The 14,579-nt window shown below is 38.6% G+C and overlaps 1 long non-coding RNA gene across 1 annotated transcript in view; it reads right to left on the reverse strand.

Annotated features, from left to right (window-relative positions):
- The window catches only part of LOC107052414, a 140,584-nt gene that overhangs the window by 98,513 nt on the left and 27,492 nt on the right, over positions 1 to 14,579 (reverse strand). Inside the window, exons 2-3 of the long non-coding RNA XR_005842965.2 lie at positions 12,962 to 13,031; positions 10,076 to 10,181 (exon numbers count right to left, since the gene is read on the reverse strand). This is a non-coding gene — a long non-coding RNA (uncharacterized LOC107052414). The remainder of the gene's footprint in view (positions 1 to 10,075; positions 10,182 to 12,961; positions 13,032 to 14,579) is intronic.

A 14,579-nucleotide genomic window follows, 5' to 3' on the forward strand; every position in this document is an offset into this window, starting at 1 on the left:
TGGTAAAGAATATGACAGAAGACTCGACAAAGATAAAATTTCATGATAAATATTATTGCTACAGTTTTCCAGTACTGCCTTAGAGAAATCATGGAATTGTAGAATCATAGAACCACAGAATGACCTGGGTTGAAAAGGAACACAATGATCATTGAGTTCCAACCCCCCTGCTATGTGCAGGGTCACCAACCACCAGACCAGGCTGCCCAGAGCCACATCCAGCCTGGCCTTGAATGCCTGCAGGGATGGGGCATCCACAACCTCCTTGGGCAACCTGTTCCAGTGTGACACCATCCCCTGTGTGAAAACTACCTCCTAATATCTAACCTAAACCTCCACTGTCTCAGTTTAAAACCATCCCTGAAGCCTTCTCTTCTCCAAGCTCAACAAGTCCAGTTCCCTCAATCTTTCCTCACAGGAGAGGCGCTCCAGCCCTCTGATCATCTTAGTGGTCCTCTTCTGGACCCACTCCAAGAGCTCCACGTCATTCCTGTGCTGGGGGCCCCAGGCCTGGATGCAGTACTCCAGATGGGGCCTCCCAAGAGCTGAGTAGAGGGGAACAATCACTTCCCTCCCCCTTCTGGCCACCCTTGTTTTAATGCAGCCCAGAACACAGTTGGCCTTCCAGGCTGCAGGCGCACACTGCTGGCTCATGTCCAGCTTCTCGTCCACCAAGACCCCCAAGTCCTTCTCCACAGGGCTCCTCTCAAGGAGATCTTCCCCCACTTTGTATAAATACCTGGGATTACCCTGACTCAAGTGCAGCAACCTGAACTTGGCCTTATTGAATCTCATTAGGTTTTCACGGGCCCACTTGTCCAGCCTGTCCAGGTCCTTCTGGATGCCTTCCCTTCCTTCCAGTGTATCGACTGCACTGCTCAGTTTGGTGTCATCTGCAAACTTGCTGAGGGCGCACTCAGTGCCATCATCCATGTTGCTGATGAAGATGCTGAACAGCACCACTCCCAAGACAATGACAATGTAATATTCCGTAAAACAACTGTCTTTTATCATTGAACCTTTTTTGATACTGAAAAAGCACCAGAATGTTTATGCTTTAAACTGCTACAAAATCTTTGGACAACAACATACGTATGGACTTAGCCAACATACCCTATGTTTTTGTCACTGTATTTATCTGGCAAAAAAATGCAGCATATCAGTCCAAACCTGGTACCTTTCCAATTTTTGTGACAAGTTCATGTATAAATGCAGCAATGAACCAACACTAGACCAGTCTTAGAACCATAGTATCATAGAACCACCAAGGCTGGAGATTCAAGATCATCTAGTCCAACTACCCATCTACCACCAATATATCCCCACTAAACAATGTCCCTTAGTACTGCATCTACACATTTCTTGGACACCTCCAGGGACAGTGACTCCACTACCCCCCTGGGCAGCCTCTTCCAGTGCCTGACTACTCTTTTGGAAAAGTTTTCCCCAGTATCCAATCTGAACCTCCCCTGGCTCCACTTGGGCCATTCCCTCCAGTCCTATCTCTAAGTATTTTTCTTCCAGTTTGAATTCTTATTCATTTATCACAGCTCAACATAACTGGATTTGAAAGCACTCAGATTTTAAAACAGAGCACATGACAATATATGATGAATCATACGTCCAAAACCAAGATGTTTATATGCTGCCATCACAGCCTTAAAAAGCTGCAAGGTGTCTTAGGGGATTGTACACATACAGACAGACATACAGACAGACACACACACGAGTTGGCTCTTAAGAGCCCATGCCTCTTAAGAGCCCATGCCTCTTAAGAGCCCAGCCCAATTGCAGTGTGAATTTCAGTAGTATTCATGTGATTTCTGCAACTGTTAAGAGTGAAAGTAATCTCCAGAGGCCATCTGATCCAGCCCCTGTTCAAGCAAAGTACCCAGGACCACATCCAGGCTTTTGAAGATCTCCATGGACGAGACTCCGTAACTTCAGCGAGCAACCTGTGCCCATGCTCCATCACCCACACAGTAATGGATGGATCTGGAGGCTCAATTCACATTCAAAAAAACAAAACAAAACAAAACAAAAAAACCAAGCAAACAAACAACAACAGCAGCAACAACAACAACAAAATAGCACCAAAGCACCCACATTTTTCAAATATGATTTCATCTAACATGAGCAGCATAGTATGGGGAAGGAATGAAGAAACATACAGGAATTATACCAGTGAACAAGTCTTTCTGAATTTTTAGCAATTAGCTTGCTCCTGCAGACACACTGGATTGTGAAAATCAAACCTCAAAGTAAGTATCTCTCCTCCCTTGGAAATCTGTCTGAGGAGGAGTAAAGCATTTCCTTTTCTTTAAAACTTTTATAATTAGAAAAGTTGATACAAAAGAGGACAAAGTAGAAAAACAATTATCTTACTGGGCAAGCTGGGTCAAATTCAGTATGTGGTTATGTATTTTAAGGAACTAATAATAAACTTTACACTCCTGCAAAATTGTTCTAGGTCTATCCAAGCTAATGTAGTGTATCACCATGCAAAATTAGATGAAGACATAAGCAGAGAAATGATACTAGATATGCTTATAATTATCTTTGACCAGAAAAGTTCTGAGGTCAGAAATGACAGAATCTACACATAATTTTTTCTGCTCCCAACTGGAAAAAAAAAAAACAATACTGGTGGAAAATGTGAATATAAGAAAACAGACAAGAAAGTTCTCATCATTCAATTGTATTTCAAAACAGAACAGAAGAATGGAAGAAAAATGATTGAATTAAAGAATTTATTTTTATGTCAAAGTCAGATTCAACAGGAAAAAAAATCTGATTTAAATCTAAATTAAGCAAAAGTTATCAAGGGAAAATTCAAGAAGAAAAATCTAAAGGGTAAAAAAGTGATTATTCTCCTAGCTGTTCCTTCTTATGGTGAGCAAAACCAGTACAGATGATCTGAAGAATATATATAATTTAAGTAATCTAATGATCTCTGAGCTTCCTGAGCCCATACAAGATGATTTATAGACAAGGAGAGTACAAAATTACTTGAACAGACCTGGCAGGTGTACTACATTTCCTCCAAAGCAATATTTCCCCAAATAGTTACTGTAGATCAGGTTTATGTGGTGGTAAATGCCAAACAAAGAAAAGGAAATGTGTCTGCATCTGACATCCAATTAGCGCACAGATTCCATCACTAGTAGATATTTGGAAGACTGAACCTTATATTTGTTGAAAACAGCTGGGCAAGTTCCTGGAAAGAAGTCCCTGACATGCTCTTAAGCATAAAACTACAACTTCTGCAATTTTTGGCTCAGTAACACAGTGAGATGAATACTCTTAGTACCTGTAAAAATACTTGACGATAGCATATTCATGCTCTTATTATGTTGTAGAGTGTTAAAAAAAAAGCCACAATCAGCAAGAGCACATTTCCCATATTCCTAATTAAAGTTGTTCTCAAATGTTAAATTGAAAATGTTCACAGTGTCCACATCCCTCTTAGGGATGAGGTCAAAAACTGGTTGTAGTTGTGCTAAGCGACTTAGTTTTGCTTTTAGTTTCAAATACCTAGTTGTTTACTAAACTTACTTAAAATATTAAAATGACCTCCGTTCCACTCCCTTTGCTTAGGAAAGGAAAAAAGAAATTTACCTGGAACTGGCCATTACAAAAATTACTTGCAAGACATTTTCATTTGATAGCCGTATTTTCCATCACATTATCTTTTTGTTGTTGATGTTGACACATTTCCTAGATTTTAATCTTGGGTGTTACTCTATCAGAAGAGCTCATACTGTCACAGCTGGTACGGAGGCAGAATGCAGAATCACATATGGGGGCAATTGTTGTATTGAAAAATGTACCTTTGCTAGAAAAGGCATTTAGTTTTGTAGTCTGCTTGTCCATAAATTATCTTGTATGGGCTCAAGCAGCTCAGAAAACAGATTGAAATCTCCTTCACTTCCTTTACTAGAATAGTAATGTTTGCATTGCTGTTGTTGGCTTGTATCAGCCATTCTAGTCAAAGCCCGTATTTTCAGTTAAGAGACTTAACTGAATCTCTGGCATTAGTATTCAGTCTGAACTGAAGTTCAATAATAACATGCTGGTTAAGAATATTACTTTCACTACTTTTCACATGAGAGAGAGTATATTGTCATTCCAGCTGATCATAAAGAACAGTAGTCCAGTCTAGCTGATATTCAAGAATATTTTGGTTTGTCCATATGCTAAATATGTTTCCAGGTAGGATTGCAGTCTCAGAAGCAAATTTCAAACCTTACAGTGCAGAAAATCTATAGTACAGATGGCCTTTTCTGCATTCCCTTAAGAAGAAAGAAGAAACTGAATTCTTCTGGCTGACAGTGTCTTCAGTGTAAGCCACAGAGTCATTAGTGACTGGGAAACACATTCTGTTACTATCCTCACTTCAGAAACATTTTATTTCAGCAGTACTGGAATGATCAGAGAGCTTGAATTGTCTAAATAAGCAATGAAGAAACAACAATTGTGCCCCTATTTGAAATATGTTATGAAATGCCATGATGAACTTTTTAAACTGTCAGGAGTTTAAAAAACACCCTTAGCTTATGATCAATCACTGTATGGTAAATTAAATATTTAGAAGCCTATTTTAACACACTGTGTACTTTCTACGTTAAGTCCAGAAAGATATACTGAATTTGCCACATCATACTCAAACACTGAAGTTTCAAGCCAACAGCATCAATTCCTCACAGGAAAGCACCTGTTCCATTAACTACGCAAAAGTATAATCTAATCTGATAAATTATTTTTGTTATTTTTATTTATAAACATCCCAAACACTCACAGGCTTCAGCAGAGAACTTTGAAGAACTTACTTCAAAGAACAGTACAGATCCTGTACTGTTGTTCTTTCTGCCTCATGTTGTAATATCTGTGTCTTGCCTTTCTGACAAATAAACCTACTCAAGGGCTATTCATTGAAATCAGTGACTAAGTCTTGGATTTCCGGCATAGTTGTAGAACAGAAAAGAAAACTGACATCTTAACCAACTATGTTAAAAACTTCTGCATGTCACAAAAAGCAGAATGAAAAAAGTTTAGTCCAGACTGAGAAGAAACAAAAAAAAAAAAAAAAAAAAAAAAAAGGCAGAAAGGAAAAAATAAGTTTAGGATCATTTCTGGGAACTGGAGAGAAACAGATGTATGGACTCATTAGTGAAAAAACTATTTCTGTGGAGCAACTGGACTTTGACAATGGCACAAACACTAATGGGTTTGTTTACAGGAAGCCAAGAAGTCAAAAATTATCTTCCAAAATTTATCTGAAATATCAGCTCTTATCACAAAATATCAATCTGAAATAATGGGTTAGAGTAGTCTACAAAGAAGGAAGAAAAGAACTTGTATTTAGGATGACAGTTCCTGAAAATCCTAGATTCAAGCAAGACATGAGAATTAGTAGATGGTAGAGATTATATTGTCAGTTCATCTGGAAAATGCAGGACTAAAATAGCAATTTGAGAACAACAGATAACACTTGTCTTCCTGGAAGAAATCTTACAGGATGTCTAAAGTTATATATATATTTTTTTTTTTTTTTTTTTTTTTGCTTTGCACACTGAAAAACACAAACAATATACCACATAATTTATTTAGAAATAGTGTTTCAATATATTCTCCAAAAGGAAGAAAATCCTATCATTAATAATCAGTAGGTCTTCATATTGTATGAGATGCCAAATTACAACCACACAATTACAGAGCATTGCCTAAATATGTTCACGTTCACATCCAAGGTCTTCCTCAGGACTGCAGCTGACAAGCAGAACCTGCAGCCTCATCTCCAAGTATAGGACTTGGACCCATTTTCACATAGTGTACAGCATACCTATATCTTACACTACAGGTAAGAAATCAGCATTCAGAATATAGCACAGAAAATACCAGCCAAAAAAGAGTGATAGCCTTTGAAAATCTTAGAATATCCACATGTAATTCTCTGTCAAATCATGACATTAATATTTCAGTGGATTTTATATTACTACCAAAAATAATTCAAACAGAAATCCAGATTTAGAGAAACCAGAATCTCAATACGTAGGGCTTGTAATTTGTGTTGTAATTTTGTGTTGTAAATTTGTGTTGTAATCGTTGGCTTCAGTAAATTGCTTCAATGAGCAAAAATTTGAGCAAATTTAAAGCATGACTGTGGATGTCACCACACCTTTGCCTTCCAAAAGACACTTAGTCCGCCTTGGGCTCATCCCAGAGGTGCAGCTCCTTAACACTTAAGCATATACCTAGTCCTGAAGTCTATACTAGAGCTTGCTCTTCAGTGCAATTAAGCATTTGCAAGGCTTTGAAGTTATTCCTCAGAATCTCTACTCTTCAGTGTACTTGTTGTTAATAGCTCTTACTTGATTTGTAAGGGGAGGATGCCAGGTTATGGGAAAAAAGAAAAGTTTAAATAGTAATAAACATTGAGAAAAGGAATCTTATAAGATTATCTAAGCCTATAAATTGATTTTACTTAAATGTAAATGCTTTGAAACCAATGGAATTAAATTACATGAATAAAATTAGGCTGATGCTTATTCTCCTGAATTAGAATCCTGTGGGGGTGACTGTTCTCTTGGAAATGTAAAAGGTTTTTTAATCCCTGAAGGTTAAAACCCTGCCAAATCATATGTAAATTGAAAGGAAAAAAAATAATATGTCACTAGTTATTTCTGTTTGTTTTCATGAGCATCTTAAAGGCAGGTGTGTTTTCACGTGACTTCAAAATAACACTGTGTCTGCTTTCTAACACAGGCACTAGCAAGGAAAACTGCAAGTACCATCAGAACAGCACAGCCACACAACAGCACACCACACCATATATGAAATAGGATACATGCAACTGCAAGGTCTGCAGGAGGTCGATGGAAGAAAAGATAAATGAGAGGGCTTGGGCTAGCTTCCAGAGCCAGCAGCATGAATCAGATGCCTCTGAACGGCCCAGCCTGATGAGCCCATACAATCCCAGAGCCTCGCCAGGCCTTTCACTTGCTGGCTTTTGATGACTGCTCTTTCAGAGAGAACGCTGGGGAGATATGCAAAAATAGACCGAAGTTCATTAAGCAGACATCTGGTTCGTTAATTGTAACAACACTAGGGAGTACAGAGGTGTATTTTTAAAGGCATTTTAGTTCTGAGCTCTGCTGGAAGTCAGCTCCTTAAAAAGTCTTAAATGTCATTGGAAACAAGATGCCCACCACCTCCATGATAGCTGGTCCCCTCTCTGTTGATAAGCATTTCCAGACAGCTTTTCTTACTCATGTATTTCTCCTCACTTTCTAGTTTAGCTTGCTCTCCTCTGTTATCACTGATTAAGACCTTGTTGTTTTAATTATTCCTGAGTCTTCATGAGCAAACTTTAGATACAGACTCTTCAATTATCACTGATACGGCCCTTTCAATAAATGCTTATTAATTCAAAAGCCATGGCATCACATGGCAAGTAGCTGCATATTCTTTCCCTGATATTCTCCAGTGTTAGGTGAGACTCAGGGAATATTCTCAGAAATACACGTGCTGAAATCATAGGTCAGAGGACAGCTTTTTTATGATGATGAGATGACAGCCATCAGATCAACTCCGGACAAATAAAAAAAAAAAAAAGGGATCTTTTTCAACATAAAGATTAATAAAGGGTCTTTATATCACAAAAGCACAAAGTAATAAAAAGCAGAGAATAAAAGAAAAAGATTTCATCGTGGCTGCTGTGGTATTCTTACTTGTCCACGTTAAGACTTTATTTTGTTTTTGTCTAACACTTGTCTACCATTCTTCCATGGTGCAGCTCATTACATTTTTAAAAGATGCCTTCTCCGGCAGCTAATTGAGCTTTATCGATGTGAGTGAGCTGGTATCTGTCACTGACAGCCTGCAGAAGGCCATTTCTTCAATTGCCTGAAAAGACGAAAGAGTCAGACATGACAAACGGCAGTCTGGAATACCTGGCAGCAAGCCTATTAGTGCTGCAATGCCAAAGATGCACAAATAAATTACTTACATAACATACACTCACTTCATTTCTGTCACACGGCTCACCATCCCGAAACAAAAGTAGGAGCTATAATTTTTCTCCCCATCACAGCTTGTCAGAGCCTTTGAAAGTTAGATATATTATTTATTCTATCTGAGACATAATTACTAGCATTCTTACTCTGTTTTGTGAAGTGAGCTTCCTTTTCACTCCTTGTGTAATTTCATCGGAACGAGACCTCTGCCTCTCACAAGCCACACTTCATCTCAGCAGCTGCTCTACAGAATGTACACAGAATGGCAGAGGGGAGGAAGAATCAGCCCAGATGGCTCTACTTCCTTCTGTAGGGTAATCTGCCTGGATTCCTTTCTGCCCCTGAATTTTTCTGCCTTGAGTGTGGCAGGGATGAGAGTGGACTATCATCCAAAAATGACAAAATAGGCCTCAGGGAAGTAGTAATGAAATAAAAATATGTCTTTTGTGTTTGGGCTATAAACAAATCCAGCCAGGATGTTACCGGCCTACTGAAGATATATACCAGGGGTTCTGTGCAAAAAAAAGAAACCCAAAACAAACTATGTTCATTGATTAGAAAAAGCTAATCTCAACAGCAATTGGCCACTAACAGGTATACTCAAACTATGCATATACCACAGAATAGATAAACATGAGCTGCATTTCCATGCTGCTATGGTGGTTTCACTAAGGAAAAGCTAAGGCTTTTCCAAGGCACTCTGTCAGTGGTGCTGTAAAATTAAGTCCTCAGCCTCATACAAAGCGTTTGTCTGCACACAGTGTCCACATGCACCGAGAACCAGCTTTGGTTTTCTGAGGATGAGACCCTAAAACTACTCACTACTGACATCTCTGGACTGGAAGACATCACTATTCTGTATAGCATTTAAATACAAGATGAATTTCTGCAGAATTAATTCTGCAAACAAAGCCTTATGACTTTGTTCAGGTAGGTCCAAAGAAAGCTTTTAGGGCCTCCATGATTTTCGTAATATATTGTCTGATCTCTCAACATTACAAGAAACTTGGTTACATACGAAGAAGATGCATTTTTCAAGCTTTAAGGCTTTCATCTCCAAATTCCAGCATTTCACAGAGATATCCCTGGACCATTCAAAAAGCTGAAAGAAATCAGCCCACAAAGCAATGACATAACCCACTGAAATATGTACACCTGGAGACCGATTGAAAGGACGGTTTTAGCTCGAAACATAAATGTAACTTTATTTATCCGTTGCCTTTTCCAAGTAAGCAAAAAATCGTACAACTCAAAAAGTATCCCTCTTCCATGGGGAGTTTTGCAGAGGAAATGCATGAAAGCTTTAGACACGTTCAACTCTGTACCCCCAGGCCATAGTATGCCTTCTCTGTGGATCCATTTCCAGATTTGCCACTGACCTTGCAAATCTTACATTCACTTCACCTTCCCACCCCAAATCTGACCATCAGTTGTTCAGTAACCAGGCAGAAATTTCCGCTACTCTACATCAGATTAGCATGCTCTCAACTTTTTCATGTCAGACTTAGCAGCAACATCATTTTATTGATGTGTGCTGAAAGGCAACAGAGGGAAGGGAGAAACCTGCTGTTAACGGTATGAAATCAAGCACCATGCCAGCTGTGGAATATAAATTAGAGCACAGACTGTGTCAGATTCACCCAGAATGAAATCCCACTGACATCAGTAACGTGTCCATGTAAAACATCAAGGAGACCAGGCATAACTCTTCTTGATTTTCCATTTTACTTATGAAACAAGATAACAATTTACTTTTATGAAGAGATAACATACCTAGCAGTAGGTCTAGAGTGACAATCTATGCATCAGAGCATACAAAGTATACTCTGTACACAGAATATACAGAGGTCCAGTATAACCAAATGTTCAAGCTCATCTGTCACTAATGAGCATGCAAGAATTCACACAGCATAATTAGCTGTCAGGTTACTCACCTATCTTTGTGCCTGCAAGGAAGTTGGACTGACGAGAAATAGCAGCTATCTCACTGATAGCCAGATAGGTGCAGGTGGGCTTCAGTGGCTCTGTTTCACACTCAAATTAGAGAAAAGGATTCTCACCTTCACATCCTCAGAACACAAGTTGTCCTGCTCTGTCCTTCTGATGGCAAGTGCATTGGCTCTTGCACTTTGAATTGCGTACAAGGCTTGCAGGGCTAAAGGTTCACTGGAAGAAAGGAAATAACAGTTTGTCATTCAGGAGTTGCTGACGCAGTGAAAGAGCAGAGCCCTTTCTTCTGTTTTTTCTACCTTAATTTTACTATATTTAGGGCTAACTCATGTTGAATCTCCTGTGAGGATGTAAAAAACTCAAAGAACAGCAGCTGAAAGAGGTCCAGGCCAGTTCTGTCCTGTCAGACAGATGGGTTCTATAAATCACCTGGATGTTTAGATTAAACATAGTAGGATCACATCTGGGTATATTTCTAAAGGTTTCAGTGCAAAGGACTAGAAAAAGGGAGCTGGTGTTGCTGCCAAATTCCATCCTCTGCCACCCACCTAATCTGGGCACAGCACATGCCTTGGTTTCTCCATTTAAAAGGAAATGACATCTTCTGGTTATTTTGAATTGTCACACAGACCATGACTGAGATCCACGTATTAACTTCTCTAGTTTCATTTAGGGCCAACACAATGTCAAAGCTTCTTGCCTAGAATTAGTAAACCGTGCTTGTAAACTGCATATGGTCATAGAATCATAGAACCATAGATCATAGTATGGTAACACATACTACTCACCCTTGGCTAGCACTGCAGCTGTGGGGTCAGAGTAATGATTTCTGATGCCTTATCTTCAAAAACACAAGATTATAATCCAGGTGGCACCAGTTGAAAGTCCTCAGATCTTTGTGCCTTGATGTTACAGTTCAAGAGGATGTAAGATTAAACTCTGCTTTCCTACCTTTATCAGACACATGACAGGGATGTACAAATCTGTCAATTACATAAATTAAACCCATGGTTCTGTCAGCAAATAGTGGGTTTATAAGCTCATTTGTGACTGTTTCCATGCATTATTTCCAGCCAGGCAGGTATGTGAATTCTCATTACATCAGCAGATATGTCATCTTCATGTAAAAATCTCCAAAACTTCAGTCCATAATTTCAGGATGCATGGAAACATTTCTTTTTCTGCATTTAAAAAGCCTTTGCCATATAATTTCAATGAAATTTACAGCAACAATGAAGAATAACAAATGGGAAACAAAGGCATCAACCCTCAAGAATCCTCAGTATCACTTCATGGGAAATTCTTCCTTTATTTGCTTAAGAAGCTTCAAGCAATGCACAGCCTCAGCATCATTTACACTTCTAATCTGAACTGTCTCATTTCCTTCTTTTCAATGATACTTGAAAATTTTAAAAAGTTTTGTTGTTTTTTTTTTTTTTTTAAGTTTGTTAGCTATGCAGTCTATTATACAGGCACAGTTACATAAGGTCTCTTCAGTTTAAAGCAGAGAAAGTACCTTGCACTCGGAGTGTGGTCAGCTTGACAAAGTGGGACAAAACATCAAAAATGCATTACATTAAAGAATATCAAAAGCAGACAGTGCTGTGTAAGATGCTGAGATTTCAGTTACCACAGTCTGACTTAACAAGGTCACATTTCCAGATCCCCACATCTCTTTCATGCAAGCTGTGATACAGTGTCTGTGCATTTCAATGAGAGAATACCAGAAAACAAACCCCCTTTTGGTGACTGAGGGATGAATTGTGGCTAAAATGAGTAAGGAAGCTGAACATCTTTCATTTTTCAGTGAGTTATCTAGTTTTATGAATTTATAAATTCATACATCCAAAAGAACAATTAACAACACCCTCTCAGAAAATAAAACTGCAGAGAAGTGGTTTGTGCCATGAGCTACCATTTCCATAGGTACAACTACAACATGCAAACCTGTATGTTTTGTTGGGATGACATTTTTCCATGTGATTCAAAGAACCCTTTACCCATTTGAAGCAGATAATCCTGTTTAAAACAAACCTCCACTCTTAGACTGAGCTCACTGAGTAGTTACAATAAAACTAAAAGGCATCGTGGAAAAGATTACAGCTCATTCAGAAATTGAATAATAGAGCAAAAGAGGAAACTGTTAACCTTTCAAACTCATAAAACTAACCCTGATAATCTAGCTGGGTGCTCGATCATTTTCCAATATACGTTTTAAATGAATTTTCAACATATTTATATGACATAGCACTATCTAAGAAAACATTATTACTTTAGATCCATGCAACTAATTTATACTTCTATTTATTATTTACATGCTAAGTATACAACAGTACGCTTTAGGTCAGCATAAAACATGGATTGCCTTACATCAAGCTATTTATACAATGGAGCAGATTCATTTTATGTTTAGTCAGATACGGTCAATAATCATCACTGTTAAAAGGCAGAAAACTGTTCACGGTTAAGATGGAACTGTTCAGATGGAAACATCTGAAACACTGCATTTTTTTCAAAATCTATTAATGAAGAAAAAGTAAGTTACCTCAAGAGTTTTATGTAGGAATGTAGATAACTGCTTCTGAAGTACATTTCTATTAGAGACTATTTAATTCATCTGTGATATCACTGTCTCATCTTTTTGCTACCAATTACATACAACCATATTTAGTATCCCTTTCAGAACCCATCACATGCAACTAACAGAAGGACGATGGTTGATAGACCACACCAACATCAAGATAAAGTCATTGGTAGAGGGATGGTGGCTATAAGCATCTCCATGGGCTCAGTTCAGGACCTACTGACGGGTAGACAAAGCAATTGGAAGCCCAAGAAAGCTCTGAAATAAAGCTCTGAATATGAAATAAATAAAATAAAACAAAATAAAACTCCACTGCCTCAGGTCAGCAGCAGTTGATGGGTATGAGACACGGAGCAACACACCACAGGGACACAGGAGGCACTGCAGAAGGGACCAGGAAATTCTGGCATACCTTATTCACAATGTGAAGGACAGCAAGGAAAGGGAGAAGTGTGTCAAGGCTGGTGTCCTGCAGCACTGCACTGGAGAACAATGAGATAGAAAACAGCATTAATTTTATTAATCACAGGGAACAAGTGGTGAAAAAGAACATAAAACCAGGGGAGAGCAGTGGTGGCAGGCACAGCTCCTCTCTGCAGGCACTCAGCAGAGGGTGATTGATTACATCAACGAGCACTGAGATCAAATGAGATGGATTGGAAGTTTCAAACAGAGCACTGGGGATACCTGCTTCTGGCTCGAGGGTCACGAGACAAATTGAGTGATGGATAGGGTCAATTCCAGCACTGACTTCTTGTAAGAACAGGTCAGAGTGATGCGATTGACAGTTTTATGCGGTTTCACCTACACTTTTTCCATTGGTACTTTTAATAATGTAAACTCCAACTAATGGATCAGATCCTCTATTTCTGAAATTGTGCAATTCTGTCCCCTCTGTGTCTGTGAAGACAGTCATTTCCAGAGATTGTGTTCCATGATATGCTTACCATCACTAAAAATTGCTTTGCACAGTCAATAGAACAGCTGATATTGCAGGACTCAGTGGATAATTTTTATGATTATTGCCTCTTTCAGATCCAGCATCATGATGGAAGAGGAGGAAGAAAATAACAATGGCAAAAAGCAATCTACGGAAATAAAAATATTAGTAAACAACAGATAGCTGCAGAGGCCTTTTGCTGAACTGACGGAAAAAGTTTTATGCGGATAATCTCAAGATCAGTACAGTCCAATCTGCTCCATGTGGTGTATGAATTATATAAATATTATATATAAGTGAGGGGGACTGCAAAACAAGGAGAAGGACAAATATCAAGTATCAGAAAGAACTAATGTGGCTCAAGACAGGGTCTGCCCTGCTTTCACGGTTTTAAATGTAATGTTTAAAAAAGAAACATTCAGTTCCATATTTTAAAAGGCAAAATATTCCTAACTATAGAGGGATGGATGAAAGGGTGATTTTACTCTGAATACATTCTCAGTAATACACAGCAGCAGATATATGCATATAATGTAGCACAGGAAAATTTGGTAATTCCACAATTCAACTATTAGCTGAGCAGAATTTAGAAGAAGAATCATCATGCACAACTCCACTTGGGAAAGACAAGGAGAATTACACCACAGTAAAACAAAACGAACATGATTTTAATTTGGTACGTGGAAACCAGCTAGGAGAAATCTACTATGAAAATACTAGCTTTATTCCATGTTTCCCATATTATTTTGCTTTTGCAATCCCACTGTATGCTATCTTCTTTAGATCATTGCAATGAGGCAGCAAGATGCCGAAGTGCAAGAAGGAATCAGCAGGAACGAGGATTAATCTCTTCATTTTGTGACTATATTTTAAGCAAATCTCAGCGCTGATTTCAGTTTCATTTTTGCATGGTAACAAAATAAGCACCTTTAGATTAAAATGTTTCTTGCTTCCAATCCACTCCTGATTATGAGATGCAGTCAGTATGTACCACTGAGCTTCCGTGGCTGAGCAAAGCGCTATGGGCTGTGCTGTGCTGGAATGCAACATAAATGCAGTTATTGGTAAAAGTTATCCCTATTTGCTCTTC

Source organism: Gallus gallus, chromosome Z, assembly GCF_016699485.2.
Source record: "Gallus gallus isolate bGalGal1 chromosome Z, bGalGal1.mat.broiler.GRCg7b, whole genome shotgun sequence".
In the NCBI taxonomy this organism is placed as follows: domain Eukaryota; kingdom Metazoa; phylum Chordata; class Aves; order Galliformes; family Phasianidae; genus Gallus; species Gallus gallus.